The sequence below is a fragment of the Cuculus canorus genome, chromosome 7 (genome assembly GCF_017976375.1).
Source record: "Cuculus canorus isolate bCucCan1 chromosome 7, bCucCan1.pri, whole genome shotgun sequence".
Lineage (NCBI taxonomy): Eukaryota > Metazoa > Chordata > Aves > Cuculiformes > Cuculidae > Cuculus > Cuculus canorus.
In genome coordinates this window covers 20,405,272-20,432,049 of record NC_071407.1, presented here as the reverse complement: position 1 = coordinate 20,432,049, position 26,778 = coordinate 20,405,272, and the positions used below count along the sequence as shown (strand labels likewise).

Sequence of the window (26,778 nt, the reverse complement as noted above, 5' to 3'; positions counted from 1 at the left end):
GGCTCTGTAACTGTCATTATACCAGGTGAATTGTGTTTTGGCTGAAAACTGTTTTTTTGACCAAAAACAATGATAGACGAAAACAAATATTTTCTTCTAATGTTTAGAAGCAAAATAAGCTTTCATTTTTCCTGTTACATTGGTTATTTTGAGCTTTAGTTTAGAGTGCAACTTTAAAGAATCATGGAAAGAAAATCTAATACCTAATTACAAGCACTAGCTTGGAGTAAAAGAGTACATTTTGGTTGCTCTGAAACACTTCTTTTTTTTTTGTTTTGCCAAAAAAAACCTTAGACTGATCTTTCTTCCTTCTTTCCTCCCTTTTCCAGCATACTAGATTTTGGTGTGTGTGGTTTTACAGCTGAAACTTAAGGGGGGAGAGAGCAGGTAGCATCAAGGAGTAGATCTAACTGAATCTAATGAGATATTTATTTGCCTTCCTTTTCTCATAGCTGATAGAAGTTCATTGTTGTAAACCCCTAGCTTTAAATCCGTACCTATGAGGAATAAAGTTTTAATTTGAAGCAGAGGCTTTTATTGTTTCAACGGAATGTAACCAGATATGCCTTACCTCTGGTGAAAATCAGTGCATTTGTAATATGGTTGATTTTACTTCCTTAAAACAAGCCCTAAGTTTTCATCCTTTCATGTGCCCTTCCTCCAAGAGGTTTAGCATATCTCACTGCAGGTCTGAATTAGACTCACTGGTGAGGGTAGCTATTTTGTTGTTATTATGCTAAATCAATGAGTATTAATTGAGTTAAAGCAGCATAAGTGGAATAAAGTGAACAGAAAATGTACTGAAAATAGTTTTGAACTCAACAGCTGCACCTCTGAAAGCTGAAGTAGGCACTTTATCTGCTAGGTTATAGTCTCTGGTTATCATCTATCGGAAATTAAAGGTATTATTTTTACCACCGGAGGGCTCCCATATTTTTCCATTAATGCAGCAGAAACATATTGAAAATGACTAATACTCAGGTGATAAAAATCATGAAGTTCAGACAAAGTATGTTCCCTACTTCACAGCAAGATCTGTATGCACAGGACTTTTGAGAGAAATGAGAGCTACTGCTGTACTGCTGGTTTGACAAAAAGGAAGGTCAGGTCATGGGATGAACAGATTTATTTGGTGCTGATAGCAACCAAGCAGTATTAACAACGTTGAGTCACTGGACACAAAGCTCCAGATTCTTAACTGGGTAATGGCAGCTCAACAGGACTTTGTGTGGATAAGGTGAAGATACCAACTTGCATGAGGTGCAGATGTGGCCCAGAGGGGACAATTGGTCCTACACAGAATCACAATTTAACTTGCATAAGCCCTGTTTGTAGTGAAGCATATAGGCTGTGTTTTGATGAACGCGTGTGCATTTCACCCTTTGAAAAGAAGTAGCGGATTTAATGAGTCTTGGTTTATATCATTCTTTTTTTCTCTCACTCGCAACTCACTGTACACGTTGCACACGTTCTGGTGGTGGACTCCATATGTTCTGAAACAAGTATTGTGCTGACTTAGTTAACTAATCCTGGGAAACAGCCAGGTAGATTTGTGTATATGGTACCAACTGCATCCAATAAATAAACTAGATCAATGTAACAAGTGTATCCAGGGCCAGAGGCAGCATCAGTGAATACCAAGAGATCCCATTAAATTTTGCCAGCAAAGATTTGGCCCTATGAGAGCAGGAGAAGCAGATTTTGCAAGTTCACCCGAGAGAAGGAACTAATTTCTTAACATATTAGGAACATGTAAGAGTTCATCTGTGATGGACCACATCTGTGTTACTCTGGAAGTGGTGTGGCAGAGAGTGAGTGCAGAGTTCAAGTTGGGATCTCTTGAGCAGTACACAAAGTGTACTATCCTATATAAAGGCACTACTGTCGTATAATGCTCCTTGACTGTAAAGTCCTAAAGACCACTAACCCTGTGCTTCTCTACATATCTAGGGATCCCCAAATTCTTGCTGTTGCCTTCCAGAAGACAGCAACACACATGTGCTTAGATTGATTCTGAAATCTGGACTCAGAAATGCCAAAACAGAGGAGTAATTTGATTAAAACACTTCTATTTTTTTTCTTTCTGAAGAAAAGGTAAGTTTGGAATGATCTGAAAAATATTTACGTTTTCTTGTATTTTCTCAGGAAAACCAATTCTGAACAAGTCTAAATATTGTACTTTCTCTTATGTTTTAAGAAAAGCCTGCATTCCTTGATACAGTACTGATTTATAAAGAATGATGATTTTAATGCTTAACATTAAAAAAACCCAAACCCCACAAAATCTCAAGAAAAAAAAAATTTTAATAAAGAGAAATGTTTCTTTTTTATGCAAATACGTATTTACACTTATGCAAATACAGCCATTTGGTTACACCATTTTGGAAATATTTTGGGACAGTAAGGAAGAGAAATCATAGTAAATTACCTTTTTTCTCTGTGCTGCAGTACTAGCTGAAAAAATATTGAGAAGCAAATATCACTGGTTTGCATATATCAGTTCCTGGTGGTCTTAATGCTGTCTTGCTACTGGTCTAATATATGGTCTTGAATATAAAAATCAGCTTCATTGTGATTCTTCAATTTGAATAAGATTATGCGAAAAATTAAGCTTGGAATTAGCACCATGAGATCATCTGATCCATCCCCTTACCGTAGGGCAAACCCATTCTACCTTGGATAGATATTTTCCAACTTTCTAACTAATTTTTTGTTCTTAAAAGCGTTCAGTGATGGAGACATCACGGTTGCCCTCTACCAGTCTGCTCCAGTGCTTCACTAGCCTCTAGCACTAGTTCACAGATCCAGAAACTTTGTCCTCATGCCTGATCTGAATCTTGCTGCAGTTTAAACCTTGTTCTCTTCTCCATGTTGACATGAATGCATTCTTTTTTGTCAGGCTTTTTGCCTAGCAGGAAGATGTTTCTCCTAAGTGTTCTCACCTGTAGACTGAACATCTCCAGTTCTTTCCAGCTTTTCAGGTCATGCTTTCCAGATCTTGGACCAGTCTTACTTCTCTTCACAAACAGCTCTTACTTGCCAACACTTCTTTTGAATGCTGAGATCCATTACTATATTTAATATTCCAGCTGAAACCTTACCAATGCAGAGAGGTCTGACCTTACTGATCATCTGTGCTGTTCTTGAAACTATCCATGAGTTTTGGTTTTTTTTTCCAGAACAACTTTGCACAGGTAATTCCTGTTCAATTTGAGATTTTTCTGCAGAATTTGTCTCACTTTCTGTTCCTGATCTTATATTTGTGCCATTGATTATTTTGCCAAAGTGAAACAACTTGTTTGTGTCTGCATTCATTTACATTCAAGGAAATGTTAAATAACTCATTTGCACAGGAATTGAAGAAGACACTTCTGCTGTTCAGTTGAAATTTAAATAAGGGGGAACTGTCCCTGCAGGAACTTACTAATGCCACACTGGTAAATGCTGCTGGTCTTTCCAATTTGTGGCAAGTATTAGGACGGCAAAAATAAAAAATTTGGATTTAGGGCTCATGGCTCACCTGAGCAACGCTCACTAGAACTGCCCACATTCTTTCTGTTGTGAACGGAGCTCGTGGTTGAACACAGTATTGCCATTTCTGTCAACACTGGATGGTCTTAACAGGTCTCCTATCAAAAAAATCAACTTGGTATGAGCATCTTGAGCTAATAAAACCATAGAAGGTTGCAAAAGTGTTTTGTCTGTAGACTAGGTAGCATAATTAACAGTGGACATTTAATTTATTCTGATGCCTTCAATAATCAGAAGAATCGGTGTCGGAATGGATTGCCTACCAGCCCAGATTTACTGTTGACAACACATCACGTCATACAACTAAACTGTCTTGAAGGTGATTTCTGGCCAGGACAACATCATGCAAATGCATTGCTATGACATTTTTTGACAAAAAGAAAAAAGTAAATAAATCACCCAATGGCACACCTTAGCTCACCAGCCACAGAGCTGCTGCAATGTGTCCTGCAAGGTGGCCCTTTCCAATGAGGTAGCCCTGAAACTGCTATGGGTTGCTATACCTATGCCCCAGTTGTGGGGGAAATGAATCAGTTAGCTTTAATTTAATTTTTCAGCTTAGTGAAGAATGTTGTGAAATGTTAGTGAGGATGTTGTGAAACAGCCATAGCCTTACATTTAAAAAAATACCTTATGCTTTTTGGTTTTGTTTTTCATTAAATGGGAAAGAAACCACAAAAATCCAACACTTCAAAATTACTTTTCTTCCTTTCACTCTTTTCTATTCTCATGAAAATATCATTTTTGGGGCTATCCAAGCCTTTACATTTAATGAAAAAAGGACATTTTTTTTTAGTCATGTTCAGTCCTTTTTTTTTTTTTTCAGCCCCTGCCCTGGAAGTGTTCAAGGCCAGGTTGGATGGGGCCTTGGGTAGCCTGATCTAGTGGGATGTCCCTACCCATGGCAAGGTTTTGGAACTTTAAGGTCCCTTCCAACTCAAACCATTCTATGATTCATTCTAATGTTGGCCTCTTTTTACTCAAAGGAAATAGTTTTGAGTCATAGCCAGGAAGTAATATTTGGAGGACAATGAACTTGGGTCCTTCAGCATTTTCAGAGCTATTTCAGAGCTACCTGTATTTTCCAGCTGAAATGATCTATCAAATTGATTGGAGGGTTTCTGGTATTTTCTTCTTATACTTAAATACCACCTAGTAGGAGTGCGTGAGGAAATATTTCTCTTGAATCCAGTAGGAGAGAAATCAAAGTGCACATGGTGCTCTAGTTCACTATTCAGAGGAGCTTACTGTTGTGGTTCACTGTTCACAGAACTTGGTCTTGCTGGCTCTTGACGTGTGTGAGAGGAGTGAAAGTCCTGATGAATATATTCACTTCTGCTCCTTGGCTTCCCAGGTTCCCATGATGAGTTTGCTAACAGGGAAGTATGTTTGGATGGAGCTTACAGCCCTTGATTGGCAGTGACTGACAGCTGAAGTGGCAGGTTGACTTCAATGCAAATCCAGTTTCTCCTGCTTTATTAGTGCTTCTTGAGTACTTTTTTTCAGTGGTGAAGATAGTGTGATTTACTGAATGAATTTACACTTCAGTGATGTGGTAAGAGCTGTGATAATGAGTGAAAGCCAGCTTAGATGAACAGCAGTGCTGCTACCGCTTACCACTGTGACACCCTCCTGCCTGGCTGAAATTGCCATTGAAGGTCACCTACTGTTTATGGGGTATGTGTGAAAGGCTTTGGACTCTAAGCTTTTGTCTTGGGGTTATCATCTCTCAGTGGGCATCTGTAATGGTGATGTACCACTGATAGTTTTGTGTGCCCTGTTTGACCACCTTAGGGCAGAGTCTTGGGACTCCCATCTTTCCATGCTGCAGCATTGCTGAGCTGGGATCACTGCAGGAGGAAAAAAATTGCAAAGTGAGCTTTACCTTCCTACTTTCCATTTTTCCCGCTACTGTGGTCTGACAGTCAAGATGACCTGATTAGATTTTTTGACCACATTTTCCAGTGTTTGTAGAGACAAAAATATTGAGTAAAATTTTTTGTTTCTGAAGACTTTTTTAAAAATAATGGACTTGCTAAAACTCAGTTTGCTTTAACCAATGCATTTTAAAAACATGGGTCTACTTGTTCCTGTGTTTATTAGCTAAAAATGGCCTTTACAGTCTAGAAATGATTTCTGAAATGTCTTTGTAAATCTCTTTTTCCACTGATGAAAAAATCTTCAACCCTTTGCTTGCTGCATATTTTACTTTTGAGTGATATTCTGTTTTTTGTCAAGTCTAATGCTGAAATGTAAGAAGCCAGCCCCTGCCTTATAGTACAGCCGTTCGGTGTGGGATAAGTAAAGGCAACAAGAGATCCAACCTTAGAATCCTTAGACTGTCTGAGGTGTTGGCTGAACCTCTGAGCCTTGGTGCTATGCACGACAGCAATTCGTGACAACAATAGAGAGTGTGGTAAGTATTTCCCCTTAGCCCTCCAAGAACAGTGTGAAAACAGTGACTGGGAGGGTGGGACTGGTGGGAACACTTTTTGTGAAGCTTTTTCCTTAAAACACCATGTAGTTTAATTGAAATGAAAATCTCTGATGGGAGCACAGGAAAGTCTCCAATGATATTATAAGAATTTCCTGAGTGGAAGTTAAGCTGCCTGATTTAAACTAGCAGGAGAGAAAGTGACGTAGCATGGTTAATAAATCTGTGCTCCGAGAACCTGGAGGCAAAGGGCAGAGTCAAACTCCAGTCATAGCGCCAAGTGGTTCAGAAGATGACTAAGGCCATACACCTCCTCCATCCCAAGTGGACACTTTAGCTGGTGTGGAGGTACAGAATACTAATGTTAGACCTGTTTGAGTTTGCGTTAGTGACTAGTAGTTGGCCCAAGCCAAGGCTGCACTATCTCCCTTGTGCAAGATCCCTGTCTACAATCCAGGCTGGTGGCCCTCCCTTGGGGTGAGATGAGAGCTGAGCCTTTGACCTAGCACTGGCTTTCTGTGTTGCTCTGCACTGCACCACAATGTCTATGAAATATTTTGCTTTTATCCAAACTTTGTAAGCCATGGTATTTTGGTTTCTTTGGAAGAAGTTTGGGAATTCATGACAGTCTGCTGGGACCGGATGCTTTGTCTGTTCTTCTGCTTTCTTCTTGAAGATCTGTGGACATGACTTTTCAAGCAGTGCTGGGGCCCGTTCTTTGTCCCTTGACTGAATGGATCTCAAACACCTCTGAGATACTCGTCCCTTCTGTCCGAGTCTTGTTTCTCTGTTTTACTACAGTCTTTCTCCTTGTTTTGCGTTCTCCCTTAATCCATCCTTCAATAGGATGTCAAATACCTCTTTAGAAATACAGACATGCTACTTTAGCCTACGCCCCCCAATCTGGTCTTGTAAAAGTTATAGGTGTTTGCTATGTCATGCACACATTTGCATGATGCTGCAAAACTCCCTTTACTAAAGAAACAGAGTTTCCTTGAGGGATTTATGCATAGCAGGTTGGTTGTCAGCAGCCACTACACACATGTAAAAAAGCCTGCATATGAATGCAACTTTCTGCCTCAAATGCAGGGTTCTTACAAGGCTGTTGAGGAAGTTATATGCCTTGTTTGGTTTGAACATCCTCAATCTGCTCACGCAGGCAGATAGCTGATTCATGAGCTGACAACTTTGTTACAACTGTGTTTTGTTAGCACAGCATAGAGGTTAATATTTTTCAGGAAAGTCCAGACTTGTGACTCTGGCCTTGACTAAATAAGCATTGTTGTGCTAACCCTAGGACTACCAGCGAAGACAAATCTCCATGAACCTGCAGGTCTCCAGCCCTTAAGTCTACTTTTGAGATCTGAATTTTGTTCTGCTGGCCATTCACTTCCTCTTCAGTCTTCACAATGTCCCATTTCTCTCATTTAAATTTACCCTCCCCTTCTTCATGCCGGGTTAGCCTTGGCTTATGTTTAGAGAATTTGCTTTGAGATTGGCCTACCCTGTCTTTTCTTCAATACAGGTTCTTGTTTTCACATCCAATTGCGTCAATATTAAGATGTCCCCATATATTTTTCTCACAGACCACACTCTTATGGGTTGTGGTAAAGCAAGGCAGGACCTCTGCTGAGAGCTCACCACCCAAGCAACCTCCATGGATGTGGTGGCAAGAAATACAGTGCAGGTCCCATCATCTGGATCAGTGACTTGATTGTTGTGAACTTCTGAGTACCTTTTCTTTCGGGAAGTGTTTTTTGCCCCCCAGTTTTCCTTAAGATATGATCAACCTGTCCCTGTCTCCCCAAGGCCTTCTCAAGCCCTTTCTTTTTTATTTCAGGACACTTGTACTGCATTCTCCTGTTCTTTATTCCTTTATTACCTCTTGTTGCAAAGTCCTTGCCTCACCTAATTGTGTTATGGCTTGGATCCATCTGTATTATTTCTCTGGGAACATTCCAGCATGCTGCTCTGCTCCCTTTTTTAGTCTGAGGCTTCATCTCTTTTGTAACTTTTCATGAGCTTTGTGCAACAGATGTGAGTTGGGGCCTCAGCCTTTCTCCATCCCCAACTGTCCTAAGGTTGCATTTTGGGCTGCCCACTAGGCTGGTGTATCTCCTGCATGTGGTTGTTACATTCTTTTGACTTCAGCGTCTTAGGCAGAGTTATTTGGTCCATAGCATTTTTGTCTACTGGCTTCTTTCCTATTGCTGTTACATCATCTTTACCCCACAAGTCTGCATGGAAAGGGACTGCAGGGTGGTGACTGGGAAGTAGCGGTGTTTGGCCTCTGGAGTTGCGCGGGTGAAGGCTCCTTGACCACCCCTCTCCACAAACACATGAGCCAGGTGGTGCTGGCAGGTCCTCTTGTTTGGTTTTATTTGTTTGCCTTTTGTGTTTTGTATTTTTGTAAAAAGGCAGCAGTAGCAGCAGCAGCAGCTGTATGGCAATGGTACAGCCGCTCTATTCCTGGCCAAGAACCCTGTGAAATTAATCCACATCTCGCTGAAATCCTACCCTGCTTTCGGGTCACTGCCTCGTTCCGGCACTGCGGAAGGCAGGGATCCCGTGATGATTTATTACCAGCCCCAATGCACATATTATTATGAAATGAGTTTATTACACTCTAAATCTCCTGTTAATGTGCTACTGTTTTAATCCCTTTATCCAATTTTCAGTCTCTCAGGCTTGGCTGCTGTTCACTTGCACAAAACTCTCCATTCTGAAGGTTTTATTGTACGATATCCATATCCATTTATCCTGCTTTAAGGCTGCAGTGCTGAAGCTCTGGTGAGGAGGGGAAGCATGAGAAAGGGATGTGAGAGATGGAAGGGGGTGGGCCAGAGGCTGCATGGGGGAGAGGAAGAGAACAGTTTGGCTTAGCCTGTCATGATATAAAAGTTGAAGTGGGTAGAGAAAGACAGTAGGGGGAAAGAGGAGTAGAACTGATTTTAAGGGGAACAGCAAGGAAGGAGGGAACAAAGTGAAGAAATTTTGGTAAATCACACAATAATTGGGTAAGAGAGGAAGGGGCCTTAGCTTCTGGTTTGAGACCACCATGCATCAAACAGCTCTAGAAGTGGAGAAAAGAGAGGGCAAAACCATAGCAAAGACAGAAAATTAAGGGAAAGGACAAAAGGAAGGGCTTGTGGAGAGATGGGAAAGGAGGACCCTAAGGCTAAATGGGAGGGTTTGGGGGAGGAGGTCTGGAGGTGCAGGGAGGTTTGAGAGCCAGGGTGGAAAGAACATGCTCTGGGATGCACAGCAAAAAGGTTTGGGCAATGGGGCACTGAGAGGAAATAGCATTCCTGATTTTTCCAGTAAGTGGCAAGGGACCAGCCCCAGCACAGACACAGGGAAATGCCTCAAGTGAGTTAATGGGTCAGATCAGTGATTGCATGGGACAATGCCCTACAAGGATCAACATTTCCACTCTATGCCTACATACTCAGCCTTCTTCCTCTCCAGTTTGGGCCCTCCAGGCTGGTGACTGTGCCAGCCACAAGTCTGGAGATGGCCTGCTGAAGAGATCAGGGCAGCCTGATCCTAGTGTGAGGTGTCCCTGCCCATCGTAGGGGGGTTGGAACTAGATGATCTTTAAGGTCTCTTCCAACCTAAACTATTCTATGATTCTGTGATAAGGTCATCATTGGCATTTTAGATCATTGGCTGGAGAGAATTTGCTCTGTGCTGATGAGGGTTGGGTACTTCCACTCATCACTCAGATTGGAGAGGGACATGGCTGCGGTACGATGGAGGTGAAAATATGCGTCCTGGAACAGACTTCTAGAGACAGCCCTCCACTTCACTGTGCCAGATGCTATAGTGGGTGCTACTTCTATTTACTCTGGCTAAGGATCTGATCTAGAGCCATACCCACTACATAGTGAAAGCCAGTAGACAGCTTATCCAACCCTGTTATTGGCCTCAGGTACATGTGCACCAGAATAAAGAAGTTGCCCAAGCCATAGAGCAGCATTGCATCCCCGAGGCAGCAATCTGTGGTTGCCTGCAGAAACAAGGCAGGATGGGGTCCCAGGCCTGGCTCTGCTGTTGGTTTGCTGTAGTGCCAAGATACTTGCAACACCTCCACATGTTCAGTTACAGGATAAGCACAGTGACCCTAGCTCGTCTGCTCCTTTCAGAGGTAGGAATAATAGGTTGAGGCATGTGCGCTGGTAATTTGTGGCTGCTAACTGTGGCCTGCAGGTACCTGTCTGGGGAATGCTATTATGTCAGACTTTTTTTTTGTACCTAACTATGTAGGAGGCATTAAAAATCACAGCCACAGAGCATGGTGACAAGTGTCTGTGGTAGACTGTTTCTCTGCTGTTTTATGCCCCTTTTTGTACAGATCTATGACATATTATATTATGCACTGTCCAGTAGATACTTGTGCAAAAATGTGTTCTATTTTGCACAGAAGAATACATAGCAGAGTGCAAGGTCATTAAGCCTGTTTCTAATGAAGTGCAAATCTTTATGGCTTCCCCCCAATACATTTCATCATACTTGTAAAACAATATAAGAATAAAATGTGTGCGCAAGGCTTGAAAATTAATGTATAGGAGAAGGGAAGGCAGCTAAATAAAACTCCCCAAAACTTATTTGGGAGAAGTGGAAAAATCCCTAAACTTTAAGCCAGAACAGAGAGGCAAAGAGATTTGCTTAAAATAGCTCAAGCTCTTGTGATGGAACTGCTGAGTAGCTAATGTCCTTGGCTTTTTTAGCTAGCCAGTTATTTAAAATAGCTCCTGCCCACGGTGTTTGCTTTATGGTGTTCTTCTCCTTCCTTCTACCTATTCTCTTTCATTTTCTCCAGAGAGATATTTTATCAGATCTAGCCACTGAGAGAAGGAGAGACAAAGATTAAATGAGATGGTTAGGAGGTTAATGTTTTTGGTCAGTGAGAGGGATTCAGAAGCTGAAGAGACTTCTTGTAGTTCAGCCCATGCTGGAGAACTGGACTTGTTGCACCTGTGATATACATACAGGATTAGTTGATGGAAAGGAGTGCAAAGTAAAAGTTAGAGCAGAAGGTGTCAAAGAGTCTGCCAGTCTGGGCTGGGCTCTGGTCCCAGCTCTGCTTCCAGTCATGCCACCTTGGGCAAGTCAAAGAACTGTACTGGCTTCCCTTCTGTACAATGTGATAATGACATGATAGAGGGTACTCGGTGGATCACTTTGAAACCCTTGAAGAGGAGGAGGTCTGCTAACAGCCAATATTCATTTGGATCTCGTAGCCAATGTAGGCTTTAGCTCTTTAATAGGCAGCAAAAGCCTTCCAGTGACCTCGGTGAGGACTTTTGTGGGGTCCTGACCTGTGTTTCATGGGGGACTAGTGGTCTGGAGCAGGCAAAAATATTAGAGAAAGCCACCAGCAGGAAACCAGTGCCTCGGTGTTCATCCACCCCACGTGAAGCCAGCGACTATGCTCAGGGAACCTGCCAGGTCAGGATTTCACCAGGCCCCTGACTCTTCTCTCATTGCGACACTCAGCTGGCTTCACGGTGGCCTCTTCTGTGCTCTGCCATTAAGGCCAGCAGATAGTCCTACTTCACTAGCCTTCCCTTCTCTCCTCTTCCTCAGCTCTTCTGCTCCCCTTCTCCATCCCTTGCCCTGCCTGGCTCTCTGCCCTACTCCTTCAACTCCCCCCTGGGTTTTCCCTCTTCTCTCATGCCCCACTCCTCATTTTCTCCCCTTCTTCCCATGACTCCAGCTTCTGCTTCCTTTTTGTCTCTCGCACTCCCCTTCTCTCTCTGCCCTCCCACGTTCTTATAGCCTCCCCCTCCCTGACTGCCATGCTCTCCCTCTCATGTCGAGGACTTGCCTCTACTCTCTGACACAGAAGCCTGTATCACTTCCAAGGCTCCTGCTGTCAGCTGGGGAATAGATAAAGATAAATGATATTATGTTAAATTCCACTTAATGACAAATTTTTAATTTTCTGAACATGGTCATTTTCTGGCTAGTGAATCAAGTGTAGGGAGCTAATTACATGAAGATCTGAACAAAAATAACTCCTAATTTTCAAGGATAATGGAAGAGAAATGTTGGAGATTAATGGCACTATTTATCTTTTTTAAATTTCTATCTTTCTCTGTGATAGCACTGCTCCCCAAGGAAAATATTCATAAAATGAAATTGAAGTCGTAACTTAATAGGTTATTAAAATTTTTGAGTGCATATCACTTTCCTTCCGCCGCACTGTAAATTTAAATTGAAGTTTGCGGCTCCTCGAGTCACCAGCGGAGTTTTTTTTATGATGGCACAATAGAGGGAAACATGCATCTTTGTCAGGAGGTATTTGCTATTCTAATTTTATGGCAGGCCGGATTATCAGAAAGGAATGTCAGAGCACGGGGAAGCTGACAACACTACAGCCTTCAGCCATGTGTTTCCATTAACGCCCAAAGCCGTCCAGGGGTTTCTCTGGACTGTTATTTTCCATTTCAGTCTTTTATCTTGATTTAAAGTGAGGGCACTGAAAATTCAGCTCCTGTCATTTTTCTCACTCTCTCTCTTTTTCTCACTTTCTCCCTTCCCACTCCTTTTTTCTTTTTTTTTTTCTTTCTCTGCCTCTGCTCACTGCCTCTCTTCCCTCGTTTTTCTTCTTTTTTTTTTTTTCTTCAGTCCTCCCCCCACTCTCTAGCGGGAGATCCTCTTGCTGTGTCCCTGTCCTTCCTCTACATGTTTGTGGCCCTTTGGATGTAATGTCTGGGTATGGGGGCAGGAAGGATATTTTTCCTCAGTTTTCTAGGAAAGGGGCTGCTTTAAGGCTCTGTCTAGGGCCGCAACATACAGGGTTTCATAGGCAGTGCATCATGCCATGGTTTTAGTCAAGTATAAATTTGATGCCCATCTTGGCTCTGTCAGATGCCAGTGCCAGGAATAAGGTACTTTGTGGTGTGAGATCCTGCTACCTCAGCAGGAGGCAGCTGAAACAATGGGCATAGGCAGCACATTTAATCCTCCTTTTTTTCCGCTGGCTGGGTAGCATAAGCCACTTCACCTCACTCCACCTTCCTTTCCCTGCCTTTTGCAGTGTGGAGTAGAACCTTTCAATGTGTCTTTGCACTGGTGTTCTGCTAGAGTTATACAGTCACTGCTCAACTCCACTGCAAGTCGACACACCCTTCAGTGGGATTTTAACACACCAAGTATGGGGCTGCTCAAACCTGGGCAGCTCTGTTAATGCACGTTGTCTCCTTGGAGGTTTCCCTCACTGATATGTAGCAGGCCTGACCTCTTCCTCTTTGGCCTTATCCTTTCTCTTTTTCCATCAAGATGATGTTCACTTTCGAGGCTCTGAAGGTTTTAAACCAGGGATGGTACAAAACTGAGACTCAAATGAGGGTTCAGCAGTCCCTGAACCACCTTGGTACGATCCCTCTTGTCTGAAGCAAATGAGTCTGGGCTTGGACTGCAGGGATCCACTTTGGGCTGCTTCTGAATGGGGAGGGGACAAGGTATTTCTGCTGCCCCTGGTTGCTGCACAGATGGGACCTTTCATGCTCTTTGTGCTGGTGGAAGGTTTGGGTCAGATTTTGGTGGGAGGATTTTTTCAGCATGTCTAGAGCCAAAGCCAGCAAATCGCAAAACAAAACTGCATTGACTTTGGTGTTATTGTATTTTTGTTGCCTTCTGGGGTTGTTAAATCTGTTAGGTTTTCTTCCACTAAAAGACAGCTAAACCTCTGCCCTTCAACACCTCCCCCTCCAAATTCATATCCCCTAAAATGCCATGACTCCAGATGCTATAGTCTGAAGAGAAGCAGCAAGTGTCAAAGGCCCAGAATAAAGCTAGAAGAGTGGGCATCTGCAGCGAATGCCCCAGGTTTTGCCAGGGTCTAAAGGGACTGTGACAGCAGCATCCTTTTTAAAGGCTTCACTCAGATCTCAGGGCTGTGTATACCGTGTATTTTGGAGCCAGGATATTGAGGTGCCCAGTGTGCAGTGCTGCCAAGGAATGAAAAATGTTAGCACCCCTGGACATGACTGCCTGTGTGTATAGGGCATACAGCAACTTGATTTTCTTTTTGGAATCTGATCACACAATCATAGCCTCCTCAGTTTGCTGCCTTGAAGGGAACTGGACATGTATCAGGCTATCCTGGAAAATGGACCATGGAGACATGATCCCAGTGGAACTGTCTGCAGGACAGATGTCACAATCGTCCCTAGTGCTCAGCCTATGTGGGAGGATATGTTGATTCCACTAATCCATCCCTTCCACTCTACGTATGGACAATGGCACCCAACCCATGCTTTCTTTACTGGATTGAATGCCCACATCTCTCCTCTGTCCAATCTGAAGTGACACATTTGATGAGAGTGAGAAAGTATCATTCCCTGCTGGCCTTACTACCCTTGGCCAGAAAGCAAGTATTTTGGAGGCCCACAGTGAAGAAGGTGCTGCAGAAGAGCAAGGGATGTTCTGGAGTCCTGCCAAGAGGCAGAAAGCTGGAGGCTTGACGCAACTCGCAGCAGAGGACATGTTTCCTCTTTGCACTGTGAAACTGGCCAGGTCCTGATTCTGCTCCGTACTGCATAATATGCTCTGTCAAGGCAAGAGAAGAAGCTTTAGGGTTCAGATGTTTACTTGGCAGCTCACCTCTGCACCAAAGAGAGTTGTACCTCCTGGCTGCACAAGGAGTGTATTGGCCCTGCTCTGCTGTGCACTTGTGGGCTTGGAGAGGCTGGACCATCTGTGTTTCTCTGCACTGTTACATCCTGCTCTCCCTGCTCAGCACCAGAGATGGATTTTCAGGAGCAGCTCTGAAGAGCATTCCCACAGACTCTGACTTCTGCCAGGAACATGGAAGGGTTTAACAGGACCTACTTTTGCTCTGTGACTCAATGTGCTGGGTGTGTGCCTTCCACCAGAAGTCTCAGGTTTGTCTTAGAGGTGACTGGTGATTTCCAGTTTGGAAATGGCTTATTGTATAGACCCTTCTGGACTAAGTGTCTATTCTGTGATGCCTGTGAATGGTTTGCATTTGATGAGTTTCCTCTCTTCTGTTGCCTTGTTCCTAAGCTGGTGGCAGGTGTCACAGTGTACCAAGGAAGACAGGCAGTCTGGTGCTTAGGGGACTCTGCTTCGCCTGTCTCTGGTTCTCAGGCACACCTCTCAGAGGTTTTGCAAATGGCTCCTAGGCTTTTCCCCTGCTTTAGTTTCCTTGCCTATGTGATGAAGATAAAGGATGCTTTCCAGAGGCATCTCGGGCTTTTACTTCTTCATCTCAGTGTGACATTTGGAGACTTGTGGACCATGATGAAGACATGCTAAACCAAAGTTAGACCTTCAGTGTAATGCTGTATCCTCCTTTCCCTCACGCCTACTTTCTGTGCTGATGTAAGCAGCTTTGGAAAACATGGGTCCTTGAGGGATGAGGAACAAAATAAATGCTTTTACATTCTTTTAACTTTTGTTTTCTTTGCTGGTAAGGATTCTGAGTAGCGAATGAAACATGACTGCTATCTGTATGACTGATCTACTTCATAATTCCATGTATGGACTCAGACCCCAGAAGACACATCCAAGAAGGGAGGGTGTGGGTGGGAGGAAAGCTATTTATCTCTGATAGAAACTTTTATGTTGGTGTTGATGACAGTTTTTGCTAATGTGTGGGGAAGGCCAGAACTTGACTGCTGGAGATGCAAAACCTCCTGGGGAAACAGTGTGGCAGCAGAATGGAAGTGGAATATGTAGGAGAGAGTGGTTTTGGTCCCTGGAAAAGCACTAGTAGTTCAGATTCTGTGCTGGGCTGGCATGGGAAGATGCTGGTGTGACAGGGTCTGTGAGGCCAAGAAGTCCCTGCTGGTGTAAATCAAGATGTGCCTGCGGTGTAAATCAGCAACGTGCGCTTTGTCATTGCTGGGCCAGCCAGTTTTGCCTAGGCAGGCATTGGTGACTTTCTGAGCTGCCTTCTTACAGATTTTCCCCTGACTGCCTCCCTCCCCTCACCTCTTGTACTTGATTTGATCTTATTAAATTGCTACAGAGGTGTGAGCTGGCTGGGCCATAGTAAAGCAGCCCCAACCCTGGGAGGGAGTATCCTACCTCCCTTTGCCAGACAACAAGGCGGGCCTTGGTAATTGAGCTTTAATAGACTCTGAGAGGGGTGTAGCTCTCCAGGGAGTGGCCTCAGCTGGCAGCCCAGGGGGGAACGGTGCCTATTCAAAAAGCCTTTCATGACAGTGGGGAATGGTCCCTGCTCCGTGCCGACAGATGAAGCAGAAGAAGAATCATCAACAGGAAACACTGGACGCTTAACCGGTGCTCCTATGTGAGTGAGTGGGCTGGAAAACCTGCACATGGAAGTCTGAGGTCTCTGAGTAAGGATGTATACTGGCATTATTCGATGCTTTATCTCAGGAGTCCTGTTCCCCTCTTCTGATTCTTGTGCACTTTCCAAGTGCTCTGATCACTTACGCCTGCTTTCCTCTGTCTCCTGGGACACTCTCACCCTAGGATGCTGCTTTCTGCCCCCTGTAAAGATATTCCTTAAGGTCCCTCCACCTCATTGAGAAGGTAAATTCTCCCTGAAAGCTGAATTTCGTGCCATGGGACTGTTTCCCTAATGAATAGATGTGAGATTCTCCAGCTGGAGGCATGGAGGAGGCTCAGAAGATGGACAAACCAGACTCTGGCACTGCTGACCTCTCCCATTTGAACTCACCGTTTGACTAAGAGGAGAACACACATAATCTTTCTCATGTCTTTGAAAGAAAGATAGCCTGTAATGTTTTAAATAAATGAAAGCCCCAAACCAGATGCACTTGACAGCTGCTCATTTCCTGGTGGATCTAGAGACAAGGTGGTAAAGCAGAGCCGAGGCTGGAACACAGGTCCTTTACCCCCAATACAGGGTGACACCTTTGTACAAATGGTGTCCCTTCTCTTTTCAGGGTCTTTCATTAGAAGGATACAGTTTCTTCAGCCAAGTGTCAGTAAGATCTAGAGAAGTGATACAGGTTTGGCACTAAGATTGTCTGTGTCTCAAGTTTATGAATTCTTCTTGGATGAATTAGCAGGTGATTTCTAGATGTGACTCCTGGTCATTAGACATGGTTGTTGCTATGAGATTTCATATGACCCATGCACTAAGAGCAGCTTCTGTGAGGTTTTATGAGTTAGCATGTGTATAGTACAGGACGCATAAACACTACCACCTGTATAATCACATGTGCCACTGTCATGTGAGTTCACCTTGATTTAGAGCAGGTCTCCCTGCTGCCTTCACATATATTCTACGTGAGTATTTTTGTTGGCTCAGAGGTCACAGTCACTTTCCAACTCATCTGGTTTGTGTTTTTCAACTTAAAGCACATCTACTTCTGAGTGAATTCTACAACCATTACAAACAAACGTGGGTTCAACTTGGAAAAGGGGAAGACGTGTGAGTATTTGAACAGCAATGAGGTAAAAGGGTTTGTGGGGGTTATTTTTAGGCTGGATCATATGGGCAATGGATGAAATAAATGCCTAACTTATGAGGACTTAGCACATACTATCTGCAGTCTTTTAAACATCTCCTATAGATAGAAATTAGATCTAGGCAGGAAATATTTTTTTTTTTCTATGAGAATTTGTAAGCTGCAGCTACTTCTGCTCCAAAATGGGATAGGAAGTAAAAATATGTAATGCTTTTACAAAAGAATAATTTGATCCTCATCCTGACCCTATCTTCCTCTCCCTATATCCTTGCCCCAAAATTTTGTATTGAATCAAATGAAATGTTTTGTTCCCAGTGCAACTTTTTACCATTTGAATGTTCCTTTTAAGCCTAAATTGTCTAGAACGTAAAAATGAATAGTCATTTTCAATCATAAAGCAAATGTTTATGCCTAGGAAATATCAAATCTGGATGTTACCAGGGTTCCACAACTTTTTTGTATAGTTTTTTTTCTCCTCTCTGAAATTGCTTCAGGGAGAGATAGTTCTTAGAAACTGACCTCTCCATTTGGATTTAACGAATTGATATTTTGGGAAGTAAGAGGTTTTCACAGAAAATTTGCACATGACTCTAGAGAAAAAAAAAAAAATCATGTTACTTAGTATTACCAGTTCTGTGGATGCTTTTTTTTCCCCACACCATCCCCACACTATGTGGCCAGATGAACTATGAGCTTTAAGCTCAGGAGAAGAAACCTCTTCCTATACCTTGAAGAAAAGTATGAAAACTAGAGTCCCTTAGACCAAGTTCTCCAAAGCAGTGCGAACCCTCCTGCACATGGCCTTATCCTTCTTGAAGGTGTTATGATTTTTTTTTTTAAACCAATCTCATGATTTTGGAATGGGGAGATGATCTGATTTATCATCTTTAAGTGCTTAGATTTAACAATACTGCATTATTCCCAGATAGCAGATGGGGAAATGGAGAAATGTGGTGAATTGCCAGAAGCAGAGCCAGAAATAGAACCCAGATGTCCTGGTCTTGTGTCGAAGCTCTTCGGTCTCTCCAGGAGGGCAATGAGCAGGCTGCAGTGCAGGGGGATCTTCCTCCCAGTAAAAAGCAAAGCCTTGATGGCAGGGTGAATCCCCCCAACTCACTGATGGGTTACGAAGCACAAACCTCGTCCATCCGTCTGTCGGCACAGCCCTGTGCTGGTGCATAGAGGAGAAAAAGCAGTCCGGTGGGTTCCTGCCAGCTTTGTTGTCTGTGTTCCCATGCCATGACGCGTGGCTGTGCCATTTCATTGCACAGAGTGGGCAGGTCAGCTCACGTATGCCTTTTCCACCTCGCTGCGAGTACTGCACAGGTCAGCTCGCCTGTGGTTTAGCGTGGCCGTGGGAAGCTGCCGGCTCCTGTGTTTAGTTGCCTTCAGGCCTAGCTAAGCCGAGGCAGTGTCTGGCTCCCCAGCCACAATCTCTCGTTAGAAAGAAATTAAAAGCCACTCAATTTTGGCTAATATCCCTCTGTAGGCCTTTAACTCCACCTGTGACTAACCCATTCATAATAGCTCTGTTTTAGTGGCTTGGGTTGATGTATCCTCAATTAATTTGGGAGGAGAGCGGCAGGGCCATATCTCTTTGTCTCCCTCTCTCTTACTCCCCATCCTGCTGTCTGTCTTCTCCCACTATTTCATCTCTGCTATTATTTCTCCATTTATTCACTCCTTCCCTGCAGCCACCTTTCCCCTCTCCCTTCACTTTTCAATGTATTCTTCCCAACTCCTGTTTGCCTGCCATTCCCCTTTGTTCTCCTCATGTCCTTTAACTTTCCTCCTCCAGCTCTTTCTTCCTTCTCTGTTTTCTTGGCTGGCATCCTTTCCTTTTCCTTTTTCAGCTTTCCCTTACTTTCTTGTCCCTTTTCTCCCTTGTTTGAACCCCCTTCTCTGATCCTTTCCCCCAGCTCTCTCCTTGCTGCCTCTTCCTCCTTCCCCAGGTTTCAGATGCTCATGTGATTTCTCTCCCTCTTTGTTTCAGGCGCCCCCACCAAGCTCCCCACTCTCGATTATTATTAATGATAAAGGCTAAAACACCACATCAGTAATTTCTGAGTGAGTTTTGCAATGAAGCTGGGGCCTTATCAGCCCCTCCCGAGTGCCACAAATTTTACTTTTGCAATTTCACGCCTTTGGTTATTATCACGCTGCTTCGTCCCTGCTCTGCCTCACGCTTTCCCTCCCCCCCTCCTCTGGAGAGAGTACTTAAACTTGTTTTCATTCCCTTATTCTTTATTTTTTTAATGTCCACTCTCTCTGGAGCCAGTAATGTTCTTCCTCTTTTTTCCTCTCCCATTTTCTGTTAATTCTGTGCCATCTGCCTTAGCATCTGTTAAAAATAAAATTTCCCTCACAATGAGAAGCCCTCCCTGCCTTGCCTCCATCCCCTCCCCCACAGCCTCAGCCCCCCTACTTTTTCTACCAGGGTTGTTAGAGACTGCCGCTCTCCCTCTTGGGGTACCTCTTCATCCCTCTTCCCAGCTCCCCACCTGCTTTCCTGGGTCGGCTCAGCAGCATCTGCTGGGCAATGGGGTCAGAATGGGAGGAGGAGAGATGATGAGGAAGGTGCTGAGTGCAGCTGAATTACTCTTACCCTACATATGCAAACTTGTGTGTGTGAATGTGGTTCTCTTACATGTGTTTCTGTGAGTCTGGGCAGGGTACACTAGCACTGATACAGTGAATCTGCAGGTTGAAGGGTGAGGCATCTCCCTGGGCCTGATTATTGCTTGGGGCCACCATAGGAACAGGAGAGGTTCCGGCTGATGTGTAATGCACCAGCTCTCCACCATCCACACTGAGTGGGTGAAGGCTGATTTGACCAGAGTTGTTGTCAGGTGTCGTTTTGGCCACTGTAGAGCAAAGCTTCTACCAACCTGGTTGACACGAGCATGAAGGAAATTTCCTGGTCCAGAAAGAAGGAGGCTTTGAGTTTTTTTCACAGTGGTTTCCTTTTAGAGCCAAGCTTAGAGTAAGAAGTGGGCCAGGCTTCTGGGTTTCCCACTCCCATCAAGGTCTTTGCTGTGGGTCTGATATGCATGTGAAACCACCTTCTGGCACAGTGCCTTGAAGGGGCTTTGGTTGATACTTCCACTGAGTGAGTTTTTGGGGACAGGGAGAATAGAGGCTTTGGTCCCTATTAAAAGTTTCTTTTGCGATTTCATGTCTGATGGCTTGGATCCCTCATGGAGTCTGTGGGACTCATGTGCCAGGATTTGAGAACTGCCTCATGTCAGTGCTCACTTGTCCCTGATTCAAGTCAGGACAGAGTTTGGATGGGGATCTGGCTCTTCCACTCTGCTCACCCCGACTCTCTGGTCTTTTGGGACATGTCCCAGACTCAGTTATCAGGCCCTTCCTCTGGTCAGCCAGGGCCTTTGGAAGGTGTTTAGAGCACAGTGTTTTGGGAAAGTCGGTTCGTGACACACAGCACCAGTATTTGCAAAACCACAGACAAGCTCACAGGCCCCTTCCTGAGGCTTTAGCTCCCTGTGTCCATCAGCTTCTCCTTTCCTGTGATGCAGATGAAGCTTTTAAAACAATGTGGCTTAGCATCCCTTCTTCGAACTCTACCATGTGCTCTTGATCTCTGAGGCAGGGCCTCAAGACTTTCTCATTTGTGCATGCCAGGAAAACCATGCTTATATACTGTTGTGCATAGATTTGTCTGACTCTGTGTGTTTGGGTTAAGGACTTGCATCCAAATGTTGAGGGTATGCATATGAGCCATCAAATATATCTGTATGTCCAGCTGTAAACACTTTCAGCAGTAAACTGTTGCCTTTCCAGATCTGAATGTGCATGTCTTTACCTCTGAATCCATGAGGTGCATCTGTGTGTGTCAGCATGGGTGTTTGCACGCCTGAATGTGTGTCTATAGCAGGGTGTCAGTGAGGAGTGTACATGAGCCTGGCTCTCTTGGCAGGGCTTTTTGGATGATGGTGGATATGGGAAAGGAGGGTGCAGGGCCACCTGCCTCTCTCCACACATGCCCACTCTGAGCCAGAGGGTGTGAGCAGGTGAAGTGTGTGCAGAGGGAGACCTCAGCGAGTTTACACGGAGCAAATCCCACCCTCCGTCTCCCTGCAGCGCCTCCATTAACAGCCAAACTGAAGGGGCTCAGAAGCAGCATGATTCTGATCCAGCACAATAACCTCTGCAGCTTTGATAACAACAAGCCCCCTTAAGCCCTCTTCTTCCCCCCAGCTCCCCTTTTCTCTCCCCTGCTCCCTTTGAGCCCTGCCGACAATAGGCAGGCCTGCTGCAGTGCTGCCCACAGCCCAGGCAGGCACACAAAGCCTCCAAGAGCTTACAGGAATTCTTTGGCAGGCTGCTGGTTGCTGCGGAGAAGAAGAAGGGCCCTTCATACTCGGAAGCTGTCTCATTGCCCCTGGCCCTATTCTCTTCCCGTGTTTGATAGACACTGAGCCACGGTAATCTCTCTCTGCCCCGAGGGGAACAACAGCTTTTGTGAAACAGATTTTTACAAACTGTTTTGACCCCACATCCCCAGCTCCCCCCTCTTGCCCCCCCTTCCCTTCCCTCCAGTTCACTGGCTGTATCAGTGTCACATAATTAAATCAGCTTTCCTGTTTGCCTCTGCTTCCTGCTAATTGTTTGCTCACAGCTAGGATTAGAAAGTCAGGGTTATTTTTCACATATCCTCACACAGTTTTTTCTGCTGCAGGAGGCCACTTCGTGGTTCTTGGCCTCCTTATTAGCCTGGTCCTTATCCACTATGGACAAACAGCATTGTGGGCCTTGGAGATGCAGGGAGATTGCTGGGCTTCCCAAGAGACTGCCCGGCAGCTCTGCAGGCTGGAGAGGGGAGAGAATTTGTATTCCCCCCCCCCCCCCAGTCTTTTGCAAAACACGCTGAAGATTCTCTTTAAGGAGAAGCAGTTTGAGAGTGGGGGTGACCCCACTGGGCACTTGGTGAGCCTAACGCCCATCCTGTAGATCAAGTTGCAGCTCAGGGACTCAAATGAGGAGCTCCTCAAATGGAGGCTCGTGATAATCCTTTTGGGAACTGCTGAGCCACACCATTTTAACGGCATTAGCATGAGAGGTAAGCCTAAAGCAAATACTTGGTGTCACTATTGCAAGTGCATTACAGTATAAGAAGTTTTCTCCCATTAGCTAAGCCCACATACTTGCTTGGGAGCCCTGCTCCCAGCCTGCCCCATCTAGAAGGCAAAATGAAGTAGTTTACACCACCCTTATGGTGGCTCTTCACTCTGCAATTCACGGAGTGTAAAGGTGGGTTGCAGAGCTCAGCTAATGGATGGCAAACGGTTGAGGCATAGTTACACCACCTTTTATGAGCGTGAACTTAGATCTTCAAGCCTGATCAAAATGCTTGAATCAAACATCTTGTTTTGGAAGGAGAAAAATAATTGATTGAGCTGATTAGTGCATAATATGTACAATGCTATACACTCTGCTCTGTCCTGCAGAACTGCTGCTGGTGTAGCCTTGGTCTTTCAGCAGACCATATGATTTTAATTGTTTTTCTCTGTTGGGAGAAATTGGTACTGTAATCCCTCAAATGTTGAAGAAAGCTTTACATAAAGATAACTGAAAGATTCTATTTTTCACTCCCCCCCCCTTTTTTTTTTCCAGGTTTAAAAACTTCTCCTTTTCTAGTGATACCAATTAGTCTCTCACCCCTTGATGGCATGGGCTATGAATCTAAAATAGCATTAAATATAAATTTAGCTGCTATTTGCTAAAAACACCCCAAAATTTTTAACTGGATGTTTGAGGGCTCTTGGCTAACTGATAGAGTGGTCTTGAAGATACGATTCTTTTTCGCTGTAAGTCCAGAGGTTAACAACAACAACAACAATAATAACAAAAACAATTGCAATAACAACAATCACAACAACAATAAAAACCCTAAAATAAGCTAAGTCTTAAACAAAATCTGTCTAGGTACTCTACACTGAGGGCTTTACCTGCAAAAAAACCCTTTCTCTTTCATGCAGGCTTTTTGACTTTTCACAGCATCTGTTCTCTGACTCCAGACTTTTTGGGTGAGTAATTCTGGGCCTTGGTATTCTGCAGCCACCCTGAATGTAAATGCCCAAACTTTCCTGCTTTGCCACACTTTCTTTTGGGAGATTCCGTCAATGCTCTCAGTATTCTTAAGTCTCTCTCAGTTCAGTAGGAATCCTATCTCTGGTAGTTTCCAACTGGGAAAATGGATTTAGTAGGAAGGGCTTGAACTAGAAGATAGATATACACCAAGCACTGTGTGGTAAGGATAGGTTCCTTTTTTATCAGACTCCCAGCATGACATTACCCTGAAAGTGTTCTACTTGGAAGTAGCTTGTGAAGCACAGCTGAAACTTTGCCAGCTTCTGGTAGGCAGTGAGGGTGTGCATTGCCCCCTGGAAAGTATGTTTGGAATCCTGTCCTACTCCAGTACCTGGGGATGTGGGCCCATATGCATCAGCCACCAAGAAACTCAACAGCAGGTCTAGGCTCTAGAGCTGTCCACTGTTCCCTGTTTGTAAGCTGGCCAGGGCCTGGACTGTGGCAAAGCTCTGCTGTTCCATTCCTAGTTTAGATTCCCCTGTCCAACTTTCCTGCTAGTACAGTGTTAAATGGAGACCTCAGTGAACAAATCTACTTTGGGTGGTTGCTATTTAATTGGCTAAGTATTAGGCTGACTGATGGTTTAGTTGATGATTTGGTAGTTGCTGGGATCTTCATCATATGGGTAAAAATATCCTTCATGTGTTTTCCGGGGAATGAGGTGAATATGTGCTGGGAACCAGGACTTTCTTCCAGCTCTTCCTTTGCCCTGACTGGATTTTGTAGCCTGCGTCAAAGCTCTTTGCCTCAGTTTCCCGAGCTGTAAGATGTAAGTAAGCATACATAGCTCATTGGGGTGTTACGGACACAAATTAGAATCATAGAATCACCACATTGGAAAAGACCTCTTGGATCACTGAGTCCAACCAATCCTATCTGCAATCATAGAATCACCAAGTTCCTGCTTGTTAAGGATTATTTAAAAAAGCAAGTGCAGTTTTCTGATTACCCAAGCAACAGGCTGGTTTTCTGGGTGCAGGATGGCTAGCAAATTGGTGAGTTACTTCGCCAGCTTGGTTAATGACCTGGTGCCATTTACAATGGGCACAAAATGATGTTAGGATGTTTCCTTACAGCAATAAGGAGCTATGTGGGTTTTTTTCCTCTGAGATAATGAACGGTAGGAACACCTCTATTCAATATCATATTTTTACATAAAATTCGTGCAAGATTAAACTATAATTCAGAGTTCTGGTTTGGAATCAGTTATCGTTCAGATTTAAATGGTTCCTTGGAATAGTTTTCAGCCCAAGCGAGGTAAGCCTGAATAAATCATGGACTAGGCAAGTTTTTACGCCGTAATAAACTGTCTAGCAGACAGGTCGGGATGGACGTTCCCCCGATAAGGAGTCTGTCCCCCTTCCCGGGATGCGGGACGGTTCAGCTCCCGGAGACAGGGCGCCGGCGCCGCGCGGGTGGCGGGCAGAGGCTGCTGTCCGCGGTGCTGAAGGCGCCGCCTCCTCGGGACACGCGGCGGGGCCAATGAGGAGCCCCCCCCCCCGCTTATGGTCCCAGGACCAAGTGACCAACAGCATCCAGAATGAGCGTCCCGACCGGCTGCTGCAGAGCATGGTGTGGGGAGCGAGCAGTGTGAGCTTCTCTGTGAAGTTTCTGGTTGTCTAAATCATAGAATCATAGAAGGTTAGGGTTGGGAGGGACCTTGAAGATCATCTAGTTCCATTCCCCACGCCCCGCCACAGGCAGGGACAACTTCCACTAGATGAAGTTGCTCAAAGCCTCATACAACCTGGCCTCTCTGCACAACCTGTTCCAGTACCTCACCACCCACACAGTAAAAAGATTCCTAACCTAAATCTTCCCTCTTTGAGCATAAAACGGTTCCTTAACACCCTGTCCCTGCACTCCCTGATAAAGAGCCCCTCCTCTGCTCCTGAGCAAAGATCACAGTTATCTAAGCAGTTCTGATAGATATTTGTCTAATCTGCCCTTAGAAATCTCCACTGAAGTCATCCTCTTCTCTCCAGGTAAATCTGTTGCAGTACTGACTTCTCTAACACTCTTCCCAATGTCCAAAGTAAATATTATATTTTTTTTTTGTTGTAGTTTAAGCCTGTAAGTTCTTTTTGTATCTGTCAGCAACATGGAAAAAAAAATTCCTTCATTCTTTCACTTATTAATAACCTGCTGCCATGTCTCTCCTCAGTAATTTTTTTTTCAACTAAACAAATCCGGTTCTTTTGGTCTTCCATCTCATCTTCACAGATGTCTGATCATTTGTCCCCCACTCTTGAGGACTAAGAGTCCTGAGTAAATTTGCACATTGCTTAAATTTCCCCATATGGAAAGCAGCCCACCAAAGGAGACTTTTCTGGGATAGATTATAGCAGGAAGAGTAATTCACATGTCTTGCGAAAGACACTGCTGTTCATAATCCTGGTGTGGTAACTGCTTTTCTTTTCTTGAAAATCTTGACATAGTTGACTCATGGATGTGATTCATCATCACTCCAAGATACTTTTCTGCAAATCTGCTGCATCCTAAATTGTGTTTGCACAGTCAATTATTCTTGACAGTGTGGTGCCTGGTCTTTTTATCTTTTGGTTTGGATTGGGGGGGCAGTGTGTAATTTTCTCACATGTTGGAAAAACAAGCTAAGAATGTCATTTTCCCCCTCTTCCACAGAAAAAACATAGTCACGATTGTATTAAAAGAGCATTTCTTAACATTGCATTAGTATGCCTTAGGTCAGCATAAGTATGGTGAAGATCTGATAATTCTGCCAGGCATCTCTGTCTGTATTTCTTATAGACAAGGCTTTGGTTACAAACATTTTAAATAGTATTTCTGTCTCTTTCAGTGCTCAACCTGGATGTGCTCAGGAGTGGAGCAGAGTGAAAGAGATTTGCCCATAGGGCCTCTGCCTCTTTGCTTACTGAACCTGCAATGAGTCAGAGTCTGGTGAAAAAATGCACATTGTATGGTTATCGAAAATAGAGTTCCAAGGAGTTTTTGGATGAATCTCTTTGCCTCAGTAATAATTCACTTATTTTTAGGGTCATGCTTCCTCCTTCTTTATCTTGAGGTGTGGCTCATTGCTCATTATATTGCTGAATATAATAGGTACTGTGGCAGTTGCACAGAGTGAGCTAAGTGCACTGAAAATGTAAAGGGTTTCCAAAATGGATCAAATGTCTTTGGATTTCCATTCTTGTGTGCCTCAGTTTCTTGTCTCTGGAATAGAAATAACAAGTGCTGGTTTTAGAAGAAAAGTGGGTTCAACTCAGAAAAGCACACACCACTTTT

The 26,778-nt window shown here is 44.1% G+C and overlaps 1 long non-coding RNA gene across 5 annotated transcripts in view; it reads left to right on the top strand.

Moving 5' to 3' along the window:
* The window catches only part of LOC128852729 (uncharacterized), a 106,620-nt gene that overhangs the window by 6,335 nt on the left and 73,507 nt on the right, over positions 1–26,778 (top strand). For all 5 annotated transcript variants that reach the window (XR_008450745.1, XR_008450744.1, XR_008450747.1 and 2 more), the window contains one exon: positions 1,951–2,094. This is a non-coding gene — a long non-coding RNA (uncharacterized LOC128852729). The remainder of the gene's footprint in view (positions 1–1,950; positions 2,095–26,778) is intronic.